Here is a 12419-nt window from a genome sequence, read left to right as displayed (position 1 = left end):
ATGGATAAGCAAACTGTGGTATATATATGTGATGGAATATTATTCAGCCTTAGAAAGGAAGGAAATTCTGCAATATGCTACAACATGGATGAACTTTGAGGATGTTATTCTAAGTGAAATAAGCCAGTCACAAAAAGACAAATACTGTATGATTCCATTTTCATGAGTAACCAAAATCATAAAGTGTAATGGTGGTTGCCAGGGGCTGGGGGGAGGGGAGAATGGGGAGGTATTGTTTAATAGGTACAGAGTTTCAGTTTCAAGAAAAGTTATGGAGATTGATGATGATGATGGTTGCACAACAATGTGAATCTATTTAATACCACTGAACGGTACCGTTAAAAATAATTAAGATGGTAAATATCACATTATGTGTATTTTACCACAATTAAAAAAAAAGAAGAGAGCTTCCCTGGTGGCGCAGTGGTTAAGAATCTGCCTGCCGATGCAGGGAACATGGGTTTTAGCCCTGGTCCGGGAAGATCCCACATGCCACAGAGCAGCTAAGCCCATGCGCCACAACTACTGAGACTGCGCTCTAGAGCCTGCGAGCCACAACTACTGAAGCCCGTGCGCCTAGAGCCCGTGCTCCGCAACAAGAGAAGCCACCGCAAAGAGAAGCCCACGCACCACAACGAAGAGTAGCCCCCCGCTCGCCGCAACTAGAGAAAGCCCGTGCGCAGCAATGAAGACCCAACGCAGCCAAAAAAATTAAAAAGTAAAAATAAATAAATAATTTTTTTAAAAAAGAAGAAGAAGAAAAGAAAAGGCCTCCCGGTGAGCTGACTAATTTCCTGGATTTTAGCCTGGTTGAAATCTCTTGGTCTCTCTCTTTCACTCTCAAATGCTTTCTTTTTGATATGGGGGAAGACATAATAATTCTCAATATGTATAAGGAATAATGAAGCTAAAGTGTTGAAAAGTTGGCAGAAGGAATATATTTTCAGCTCATTCAGCTTTGCTCACACAATTGCCTTTCTCTCTTAGCTCCTCTCTACTGAGAATGACTTCAGAAGAATTGTCCACATGGTTTTCCAAATAAGATGGCAGCCTCCCAGCCAAATCCCTTGTGAAAAAGACCACCGTATTTTGTTTTGACCTTCAAGATGAGCCAGTAGTGCTCTTCCCGGAAGGCCAGGGGAACTTTCACATCTTTCCACCTAATTTGTACAACTTTTGCAATGTTGAAATGGGCGTAATTGGGAACTAGGGCTGGCTTTGCATTTTTGGAGTAAAGAGGAGTTTTTCAAAACCCAACGGTCACATAACTTTAAGCAATAAATACTGCAGCAAACAGGGTTTTAAATTAGAACTGCTGGCTGAAAGGTCAACATTGCTTTCTTGGCCAGTGACTTAATTTTCACTTTAATGCAATGAAAATAAACCTTTAGAAGGAAATGCCACCATTTTCCCCCCAAAGATTCTTAAAGCTCTTAGGCACATTCAGAAAGAGCTTCCCAGAAGCGTCTTTTTTATATGCAGTAAAGGAGATAGGAATAGACTGGATAATAAATCTACAGGTAAGAATTTCTTTTTAATCTCGTGGTGGCCAGAGGTTTTAGTTTCTAACCACTGCCCTCCAGAGCGTCTTTTAAGCACAGCGAGGCTGACTGCACTGCTTTATCCTTATTTTACCTGTTGGGCAGGAACATCTTGTCTCTGGATTTAGACCTTGAGTCCCTTGGGGGTAGCACCAAGCCTCACGTCTCTCTCTAGGCTTCTCTATGCATCTTCCATGGGGTTATGCCCTTGGGAGAGGCTCAAAGATATCTTCTGATCCAATGAGTCATGGGAGCTTTTCCTTGGCTACTAAGTCATCAAATGCCTGAAGCAGGGATTGTCGTCCAGGGCTCATGGCTCTTTAAGGGCTGGCTGTTGGGCTTCAGGAGAGGCAGGAACTCCCCGGTTTTATGCAAAAATGCCCAGCGCTCTGTGTCTCCCCTGTTGGGGCTCCATGGATATGAGGAGTGGGTCCTCTGGCTGTCGGCAGAATGGCCGCTTGGGAAGGATGAGGCTTGACTCTGCACGTGGGGAGAGCCGCTGTAGGAAGCCCATTTGGCTGTGGGTCCCCGCCGGTTTTCCAATCCAGTACCACCAGCAATGAAACTGACAGATAAGTGGACCCTCTCGTGTGTATTTTCCACATGGCTCAGGACTTGCAGGGAGAGGGATGTGATTACCAGCCCCGAGACCTAGCACTGGGCCTGGCACACAGCAGGAGCTCATTAATATTCTTTGAATGAATAAGGGAATGAATGGACCCATGGTCACACCAGCAGAGAGAGAGGGCCATGAAGAACTGGAACCAGGGCAGAAGAATTGGGAAGAGTGCAGTGGGACAGTGGGGTAAATTTTGCAATACAGTATACAAGTTAATAAGGACAGGCCTCAGCGGAGGCGGGGCGGCCATGGGCAATGTGAGGACCTGGGAGCCTGAGGCCACCAGAGGGGGCTGATGGTGAGGGGCACATAAAGCCTGAGGCCACACAGATGAGTGACCAGGAGATGATGTCTGAGCCAGGTGGGGGAGCCAGCTTGCTAGCTGGGTGAAAGAAGCACAGGGAGGATGGTCTTGAAGGTAGAGGGGTAAAATCAGTGCTGGAAGAGCTGTATCAACAAAGCCCAAGGGGCTCAGCAGGGGAGAGAGTCTTCTAGGGGGACAGTGGGTGAGAAAAGTGGTCCTGGAGGTGATGGACTGGCCTGTGAAATGGGCATTTTTTTCCCCCAGCATTTTATTTCTTTATTTTTATTTAAAAAATTTTTATTGGAGTATTTTTTTTATATCTTTATTGGAGTATAATTGCTTTGCAATGTTGTGTTAGTTTCTGCTGTACAACAGAGTGAATCAGCTATGTGTACATATATACCCATGTCCCCTCCCTCTGGAGCCTCCCTCCCACCCTCCCTATCCCACCCCTCTAAGTCATCACAAAGCACTGAGCTGATCTCCCAGTGCGATGCGGCTGCTTCCCCCTAGCTATTTATTTTATATTTGGTAGTGTATATATGTCCATGCTACTCTCTCACTTCGTCCCAGTTTACCCTTCCCCCTCCCCGTGTCCTCAAGTCCATTCTCTACATCTGTGTCTTTATTCCTCTCCTGCCCCTAGGTTCTTCAGAAGCTTTTTCTTTTCTTCTTGGATTCCATATATATGCATTAGCATACGATATTTGTTTTTCTCTCTTTTTCTTTTTCTTTTATCCAACCATGTCATGGTATTGAAAGAACAAGAGATATTGCCAAAAGTCTGCTTTTAGAGAACAGAAACAAAATACCAGAAATACTAACAAATAATGGCCGAATTATTCCCTTATATAGCCAATAATTCTTTGCAGAGCATATAATTTAACAAAAATAACATGTATTTTCTAATTCCCGGTGGACACTATATTAATCTGATAATTTTGCTCCTAGCTAGTCCACTGAAGTGTTTATGGAGGCTAAGATGATATTAAAATAATTTCATTGTGAACTTCTTTTATTTTTTTTACATCTTTATTGGAGTATAATTGCTTTACAATGGTGTGTTAGTTTCTGCTTTATAACAAAGTGAATCAGTTATACATATACATATGTTCCCATATCTCTTCCCTCTTGCGTCTCCCTCCCTCCCACCCTCCCTATCCCACCCCTCCAGGCGATCACAAAGCACCGAGCTGATCTCCCTGTGCTATGCGGCTGCTTCCCATTAGCTATCTACCTTACGTTTGGTAGTGTATATATGTCCATGCCTCTCTCTTGCTTTGTCACAGCTTACCCATCCCCCTCCCCATATCCTCAAGTCCATTCTCTAGTAGGTCTGTGTCTTTATTCCTGTCTTACCCCTAGGGTCTTCATGACATTTTTTTCCCTTAAATTCCATATATATTTGTTAGCATATGGCATTTGTCTTTCTCTTTCTGACTTACTTCACTCTGTATGACAGACTCTAGGTCTATCCACCTCATTACTAATAGCTCAATTTCGTTTCTTTTTATGCCTGAGTAATATTCCATTGTTTATATGTGTCACATCTTCTTTATCCATTCATCCGATGATGGACACTTAGGCTGTTTCCATCTGCGGGCTATTGTAAATACAGCTGCAATGAACATTTTGGTACATGACTCTTTTTGAATTATGGTTTTCTCAGGGTATATGCCTAGTAGTGGGATTGCTGGGTCATACGGTAGTTCTATTTGTAGTTTTTCAAGGAACCTCCATACTGTTCTCCACAGTGGCTTTATCAATTTACATTCCCACCAGCAGTGCAAGAGGGTTCCCTTTTCTCCACACCCTCTCCAGCATTTATTGTTTCTAGATTTTTTGATGATGGCCATTCTGACTGGTGTGAGATGATATCTCATTGTAGTTTTGATTTGCATTTCTCTAGTGATTAATGATGTTGAGCATTCTTTCATGTGTTTGTTGGCAGTCTGTATATCTTCTTTGGAGAAATGTCTATTTAGCTCTTCTGCCCATTTTTGAATTGGGTTGTTTGTTTTTTTGTTATTGAACTGCATGAGCTGCTTATAAATTTTGGAGATTAATCCTTTGTCAGTTGCTTCATTTGCAAATATTTTCTCCCATTCTGAGGCTTGTCTTCTGGTCTTGTTTATGGTTTCCTTTGCTGTGCAAAAGCTTTGAAGTTTCATTAGGTCCCATTTGTTTATTTGTGTTTTTATTTCCATTTCTCTAGGAGGTGGGTCAAAAAGGATCTTGCTGTGATTTATGTCATAGAGTGTTCTACCTATGTTTTCCTCTAAGAGTTTGATAGTTTCTGGCCTTACATTTAGGTCTTTAATCCATTTTGAGCTTATTTTTCTGTATGGTGTTAGGGAGTGATCTAATCTCATACTTTTAAATGTACCTGTCCAGTTTTCCCAGCACCACTTATTGAAGAGGCTGTCCTTACTCCACTGTACATTCCTGCCTCCTTTATCAGAGATAAGGTGACCATATGTGCGTGTGTTTATCTCTGGGCTTTCTATCCTATTCCATTGATCTATCTTTCTGTTTTTGTGCCAGTACCATACTGTCTTGATTACTGTAGCTTTGTAGTATAGTCTGAAGTCAGGCAGCCTGATTCCTCCAGCTCCATTTTTTGTTCTCAAGATTGCTTTGGCTATTCGGGGTCTTTTGTGTTTCCATACAAATTGTGAAATTTTTTGTTCTAGTTCTGTGAAAAATGCCAGTGGTAGTTTGATAGGGATTGCATTGAATCTATAGATTGCTTTGGGTAGTAGAGTCATTTTCACAATGTTGATTCTTCCAATCCAAGAACATGGTATATCTCTCCATCTGTTTGTATCATCTTTAATTTCTTTCATCAGTGTCTTATAATTTTCTGCATACAGGTCTTTTGTCTCCTTAGGTAGGTTTATTCCTAGATATTTTATTCTTTTTGTTGCAATGGTAAATGGGAGTGTTTTCTTGATTTCACTTTCAGATTTTTCATCATTAGTATATAGGAATGCCAGAGATTTCTGTGCATTAATTTTGTATCCTGCTACTTTACCAAATTCATTGATTAGCTCTAGTAGTTTTCTGGTAGCATCTTTAGGATTCTCTATGTATAGTATCATGTCATCTGCAAACAGTGACAGCTTTACTTCTTCTTTTCCGATTTGGATTCCTTTTATTTCCTTTTCTTCTCTGATTGCTGTGGCTAAAACTTCCAAAACTATGTTGAATAAGAGTGGTGAGAGTGGGCAACCTTGTCTTGTTCCTGACCTTAGTGGAAATGCTTTCAGTTTTTCGCCATTGAGGATGATGTTGGCTGTGGGCTTGTCATATACGGCCTTTATTATATTGAGGAAAGTTCCCTCTACACCTACTTTCTGCAGGGTTTTTATCATAAATGGGTGTTGAATTTTGTCAAAAGCTTTCTCTGCATCTATTGAGATGATCATATGGTTTTTCTCCTTCAATTTGTTAATATGGTTAATCACATTGATAGATTTGCGTATATTGAAGAATCCTTGCATTCCTGGAATAAACCCCACTTGATCATGGTGTATGATCCTTTTAATGTGCTGTTGGATTCTGTTTGCTAGTATTTTGTTGAGGATTTTTGCATCTATGTTCATCAGTGATATTGGCCTGTAGTTTTCTTTCTTTGTGACATCCTTGTCTGGTTTTGGTATCAAGGTGATGGTGGCCTCGTAGAATGAGTTTGGGAGTGTTCCTCCCTCTGCTATATTTTGGAAGAGTTTGAGAAGGATAGGTGTTAGCTCTTCTCTAAATGTTTGATAGAATTCGCCTGTGAAGCCATCTGGTCCTGGGCTTTTGTTTGTTGGAAGATTTTTAATCACAGTTTCAATTTCAGTGCTTGTGATTGGTCTGTTCATATTTTCTATTTCTTCCTGATTCAGTCTTGGCAGTTTGTGCATTTCTAAGAATTTGTCCATTTCTTCCAGATTGTCCATTTTATTGGCATAGAGTTGCTTGTAGTAATCCCTCATGATTTTTTTTATTTCTGCAGTGTCAGTTGTTACTTCTCCTTTTTCATTTCTAATTCTATTGATTTGAGTCTTCTCCCTTTTTTTCTTGATGAGTCTGGCTAATGGTTTATCTATTTTGTTTATCTTCTCAAAGAACCAGCTTTTAGTTTTATTGATCTTTGCTATTGTTTCCTTCATTTCTTTTTCATTTATTTCTGATCTGATTTTTATGATTTCTTTCCTTCTGCTAACTCTGGGGTTTTTTTGTTCTTCTTTCTCTAATTGCTTGAGGTGCAAGGTTAGGTTGTTTATTCGAGATGTTTCCTGCTTCTTAAGGTGGGCTTGTATTGCTATAAACTTCCCTCTTAGAACTGCTTTTGCTGCATCCCATAGGTTTTGGGTCGTTGTATCTCCATTGTCATTTGTTTCTAGGTATTTTTTAATTTCCTCTTTGATTTCTTCAGTGATCACTTCGTTATTAAGTAGTGTATTGTTTAGCCTCCATGTGTTTGTATTTTTTACAGCTCTTTTCCTATAATTGATATCTAGTCTCATGGCGTTGTGGTCGGAAAAGATACTTGATACAATTTCAATTTTCTTAAATTTACCAAGGCTTGATTTGTGACCCAAGATATGATCTATCCTGGAGAATGTTCCATGAGCACTTGAGAAAAATGTGTATTCTGTATGGTTGTTAGTATTTGCCTTATGTATTGAGGTGCTCCTATGTTGGGGGCATAAGTATTTACAATTGTTATATCTTCTTCTTGGATCGATCCCTTAATCATTATGTAGTGTCCTTCTTTGTCTCTTCTGATAGTCCTTATTTTAAAGTCTATTTTGTCTGATATGAGAATTGCTACTCCAGCTTTCTTTTGGTTTCCATTTGCATGGAATATCTTTTTCCATCCCCTTACTTTCAGTCTGTATGTGTCTCTAGGTCTGAAGTGGGTCTCTTGTAGACAGCATATATATGGGTCTTGTTTTTGTATCCATTCAGCCAATCTGTGTCTTTTGGTGGGAGCATTTAGTCCATTTACATTTAAGGTAATTATCGATATGTATGTTCCTATTCCCATTTTCTAAATTGTTTTGGGTTCGTTATTATAGGACTTTTCCTTCTCTTGTGTTTTTGTCTAGAGAAGTTCCTTTAGCATTTGTTGTAAAGCTGGTTTGGTGGTGCTGAACTCTCTCAGCTTTTGCTTGTCTGTAAAGGTTTTAATTTCTCCATCAAATCTGAATGAGATCCTTGCTGGGTAGAGTAATCTTGGTTGCAGGTTTTTCTCCTTCATCACTTTCAGTATGTCCTGCCACTCCCTTCTGGTTTGTAGAGTTTCTGCTGAGAGATCAGCTGTTAACCTTATGGGGATTCCCTTGTGTGTTATTTGTTGTTTTTCCCTTGCTGCTTTTAATATGTTTTCTTTGTATTTAATTTTTGATAGTTTGCTTAATATGTGTCTTGGCGTATTTCTCCTTGGATTTATCCTGTATGGGACTCTCTGTGCTTCCTGGACTTGATTAACTATTTCCTTTCCCATATTAGGGAAGTTTTCAACTATAATCTCTTCAAATATTTTCTCAGTCCCTTTCCTTTTCTCTTCTTCTTCTGGAACCCCTATAATTCGAATGTTGGTGCGTTTGACGTTGTCCCAGAGGTCTCTGAGACTGTCCTCAGTTCTTTTCATTCTTCTTTCTTTATTCTGCTCTGCAGTAGTTATTTCCACTATTTTATCTTCCAGGTCACGTATCCATTCTTCTGCCTCAGTTATTGTGCTATTGATCCCATCTAGAGTGTTTTTCATTTCATTTATTGTGTTGTTCATCGTTGTTTGTTTTATCTTTAGTTCTTCTAGGTCCTTGTTAAATGTTTCTTGCATTTTCTCTATTCTATTTCCAAGATTTTGGATCATCTTTACTATCATTATTCTGAATTCTTTTTCAGGTAGACTGCCTATTTCCTCTTCATTTGTTAGGTCTGGTGGGTTTTTATCTTGCTCCTTCAACTGCTGTGCGTTTTTCTGTCTTCTCATTTTGCTTATCTTACTGTGTTTGGGGTCTCCTTTTTGCAGGCTGCACGTTCGTAGTTCCCGTTGTTTTTGGTGTCTGTCCCCAGTGGCTAAGGTTGGTTCAGTGGGTTGTGTAGGCTTCCTGGTGGAGGGGACTAGTGCTTGTGTTCTGGTGGATGAGGCTGGATCTTGTCTTTCTGGTGGGCAGGTCCTCGTCTGGTGGTGTCTTTTGGAGTGCCTATGGACTTAGTATGATTTTAGGCAGCCTCTCTGCTAATGGGTGGGGTTGTGTTCCTGTCTTGCTAGTTGTTTGGCATAGGATGTCCAGCACTGTTGTTTGCTGGTCGTTGAGTGAAGCTGGGTGCTGGTGTTGAGATGGAGATCTCTGGGAGATTTTCACCATTTGATATTATGTGAAGCTAGGAGGTCTCTTGTGGACCAGTGTCCTGAATTTGGCTCTCCCTCCTCAGAGGCACAGCACTGACTCCTGGCTGGAGCACCAAGAGCCTTTCGTCCACACGGCTCAGAGCAAAAGGGAGAAAAAGTAGAAAGAAAGAATTAGTAAAAGTAGAAAGAGAGAAAGAAAGAAAGGAGGGAGGGAGGGAGGGAGGAATAAAGGAAGGAGGGAAGGAAGGAAAAAAGAGAGAAAGAAGATAAAGTGAAATAAAATAAAGTAAGATAAAATATAATAAAGTTATTAAAATAAAAATAATTATTAAGAGAAAAAAAGAAAAAACAAACAAACAAAAAAAACGGACGGACAGAACCCTAGGACAAATGGTGGAAGGAAAGCTATACAGACAAAATCTCACACAGAAGCATACACATACACACTCACAAAAAGAGGAAAAGGGGAAAAAATCATAAATCTTGCTCCCAAAGTCCACCTCCTCAATTTGGGATGATTCGTTGTCCATTCAGGTATTCCACAGATGCAGGGTACATCAAGTTGATTGTGGAGCTTTAATCCGCTGCTCCTGAGGCTGCTGGGAGAGATTTCCCTTTCTCTTCTTTGTTCTCACAGCTCCCAGGGGCTCAGCTTTGGATTTGGCCCTGCCTCTGCGTGTAGGTCGCCTGAGGGCGTCCGTTCTTCACTCAGACAGGACGGGGTTAAAGGAGCCGCAGATTTGGGGGCTCCGGCGCACTCAGGCCGCGGGGAGGGAGGGGCATGGAGGGCGGGGCAGGCCTGCGGTGGCAGAGGCGGTGTGACGTCGCGCCGTCGTGACGTTGCACCAGTCTGAGGCGCGCCGTGTGTTCTCCCAGGGAAGTTGGCCCTGGATCCCGGGACTCTGGCAGTGGCGGGCTGCACAGGCTCCCCGGAAGAGGGGTGTGGATAGTGACCTGTGTTCGCACACAGGCCCCTTGGTGGCGGCAGCAGCAGCCTTAGCGTCTCCCGCCCGTCTCTGGGGTCCGCGCTTTTAGCCGCGGCTCGCGCCCGTCTCTGGAGCTCCTTTAAGCAGCGCTCTGAATCCCCTCTCCTCGCGCACCAGGAAACAACGAGGTAAGAAAAAGTCTCTTGCCTCTTCGGCAGGTCCAGCCTTTTCCCTGGACTCCCTCCCGTCTAGCTGTGGCGCACTAGCCCCCTGCAGGCTGTGTTCACGCCGCCAACCCCAGTCCTCTCCCTGCGCTCCGCCCGAAGCCCAAGCGTCAACTCCCAGCGCCGCCCGCCCCGGCGGGTGAGCAGACAAGCCTCTCGGGCTGGTGAGTGCCGGTCGGCACCGATCCTCCGTGCGGGAATCTCTCCGCTTTGCCCTCTGCACCCTTGTTGCTGCGCTTTCCTCCGCGGCTCCGAAGCTTTCCCCCTCCGCCACCCGCGAAGGGGTTTCCTAGTGTGTGTAAACCTTTTCTCTTTCACAGCTCCCTCCCACTGGTGCAGCTCCCGTCCCTATTCTCTTGTCTCTGTTTATTCTTTTTTCTTTTGCCCTACCCAGGTATGTGGCGGGGTTTCTTGCCTTTGGGAGGTCTGAGGTCTTCTGCCAGCGTTCAGAAGGTGTTCTGTAGGAGTTGTTCCACGTGTAGATGTATTTCTGGTGTATCTGTGGGGAGGAAGGTGATCTCCGCGTCTTGCTCTTCCGCCATCTTCCCCGAAGCCTCTGTTTTTCTCTTTCTGGCTTACTTCATTCTGTATGACAGACTCTAGGTCCATCCACCTTACTACAGATAACTCAATTTCGTTTCTTTTTATGGCTGAGTAATATTCCATTGTGTATATGTGCCACATCTTCTTTATCCATTCATCTGTTGATGGACACTTAGGTTCCTTCCATATCCTGGCTATTGTAAATAGAGCTGCAATGAACATTGTAGTACATGACTCTTTGAATTATGGTTTTCTCAGGGTATATGCCCAGTAGTGGGATTGCTGGGTCATACGGTAGTTCTATTTTTATTTTTTTAAGGAACTCCATACTGTTCTCCATAGTGTATTGGAGTATAGTTGATTTACAATGTTGTGTTAGTTTCAGGTGAATGTGAGATGGGCTTTGATGGACGGGTGCCTGGAGATGTGGACTGAGCTAGTTGAACTCACGCTCCGCCCCCCCCCCCGCCAGCTCTGGGAATCTCCATCTGACAAGTTATGCCTGAAACTAGGCCAATCCCTTATAACCGGGAAGCAGTCCAGAGCTGAGGTTCCTTTAGACAACATGCCAGGAGTCGGAGGCTGCAGGCCTGGACAGAGTGGCTGTGGAGGCCGCCCTGCTCGTACGTTCTCTATATTCTGCACCATCAGAGGGGCTGGGGCTATTCAGCTTGCAGTGCATGTGCCCTGAGATGACATTCCAAATGATAATCTCCCCGTCGTAGCTGGAGGTGGCAAGGAGAATAGGCGGGCATTGAGCCACACAGAGGATGTCCTTCTTTTGCCCATGGTTCTGGGAAAGAGAGAGAGAGAGACAGAGAGGGACAGAGTAAGAAATCCAGTCCCCAGTCACCCACAGCTCGCTCCCCTTCATTGGATGCCTAAGACAGAGGAGACATAGGGGCCCCTTCTGTGGCTGCCCCCCATTAAGGACTCTTGCGGAACCTGGTGGCCCGGCCCGGCCCAGGGGGTCAGGGGCATCCCTCCAGGTAGGAGTCTGCTTGCAGGTCAGCCGGAGAGGTGCTGCATCTCCTTGGGTCAGTTTTATCACCTTCCCCAGGGAGGTGTTACTCCTAGCAGCTTCCTTACCTCCCCATAATGCTGGCAAGGAGGTTATTCACAAGGAACCCTCTTTGGGGCTGAAATCTTGATGGTAATGTGACAATGGAACCCAAGCACTGGCCAGGGGGGCTCTGGCCTCTTAAGAGCCCCAGGTCTAAATTCCAGGGTGCAGAGTCCCTCAACTCAATTCCTCCAGGGCTCCCATCTGCCCCGCACTGTGGCTTATAAGTGCTGCTAGGAATTGGAATTGCCTATTCTCCTTGAAAGGAGGATTTAGGTATATGGATCCTTAAGAAAGATAAAAAACGAAATGAAAATGTTTTTGTTTTTGAGACCAGTACTGCAGAGTTCAAAGAGTCCCTGGCCATTATCCTTTCAACTTTCTCACAGGGGCACAGTTTCCTTGTGAAAAGAATTGGCTTCTCCTGGGGCTGTGAAGATCTTTCTCCCTTGCCCTCAGGTACTTCCCACAGAGAGTCCCTTGAGGACCTATCCGTGATCGCCTAAGAAGCCCCTTCTGCTTGAAAGCGGCTGGGAAGACGGTGGGTGGGACAGTTGAAAGAGAGCAGGTCAGTGGCCCTCTCTTCCCCACAATCTTCTGTCTCCAAATCTTGCCTCCTTCTGAAATCTGTGAGCGCTTGTGTCTGGGCTTCTGCTTCCCTGGTCCCACCGCCTGCGGAATGAAGCTTATGTGCCTTGGCACGGCTTTCAGGTTCTGATTAGTTTCCAAGCTCACTTCCCTCCTGTACCTGGTCCTCCAGCCCCTCAAAATATTCATAGTCCTTCCAAACAACATGCTTCTCAGGCGTCCAGACTTGGCTCATGCTGTCCTCCTTTCCCCTCACCTA

At 43.7% G+C, this 12419-nt stretch overlaps 1 pseudogene; it reads right to left on the bottom strand.

The window, feature by feature from the left end:
* LOC103070065 (WD repeat-containing protein 49-like) overlaps positions 1-12419 on the bottom strand; it is a 53065-nt pseudogene that overhangs the window by 11511 nt on the left and 29135 nt on the right.

The sequence above is a fragment of the Lipotes vexillifer genome, unplaced genomic scaffold, assembly GCF_000442215.2.
Source record: "Lipotes vexillifer unplaced genomic scaffold, Lipotes_vexillifer_v1.1 scaffold760, whole genome shotgun sequence".
Classification (NCBI taxonomy): Eukaryota; Metazoa; Chordata; class Mammalia; order Artiodactyla; family Lipotidae; genus Lipotes; species Lipotes vexillifer.
This window is presented reverse-complemented; position numbering and strand designations above follow the sequence as displayed.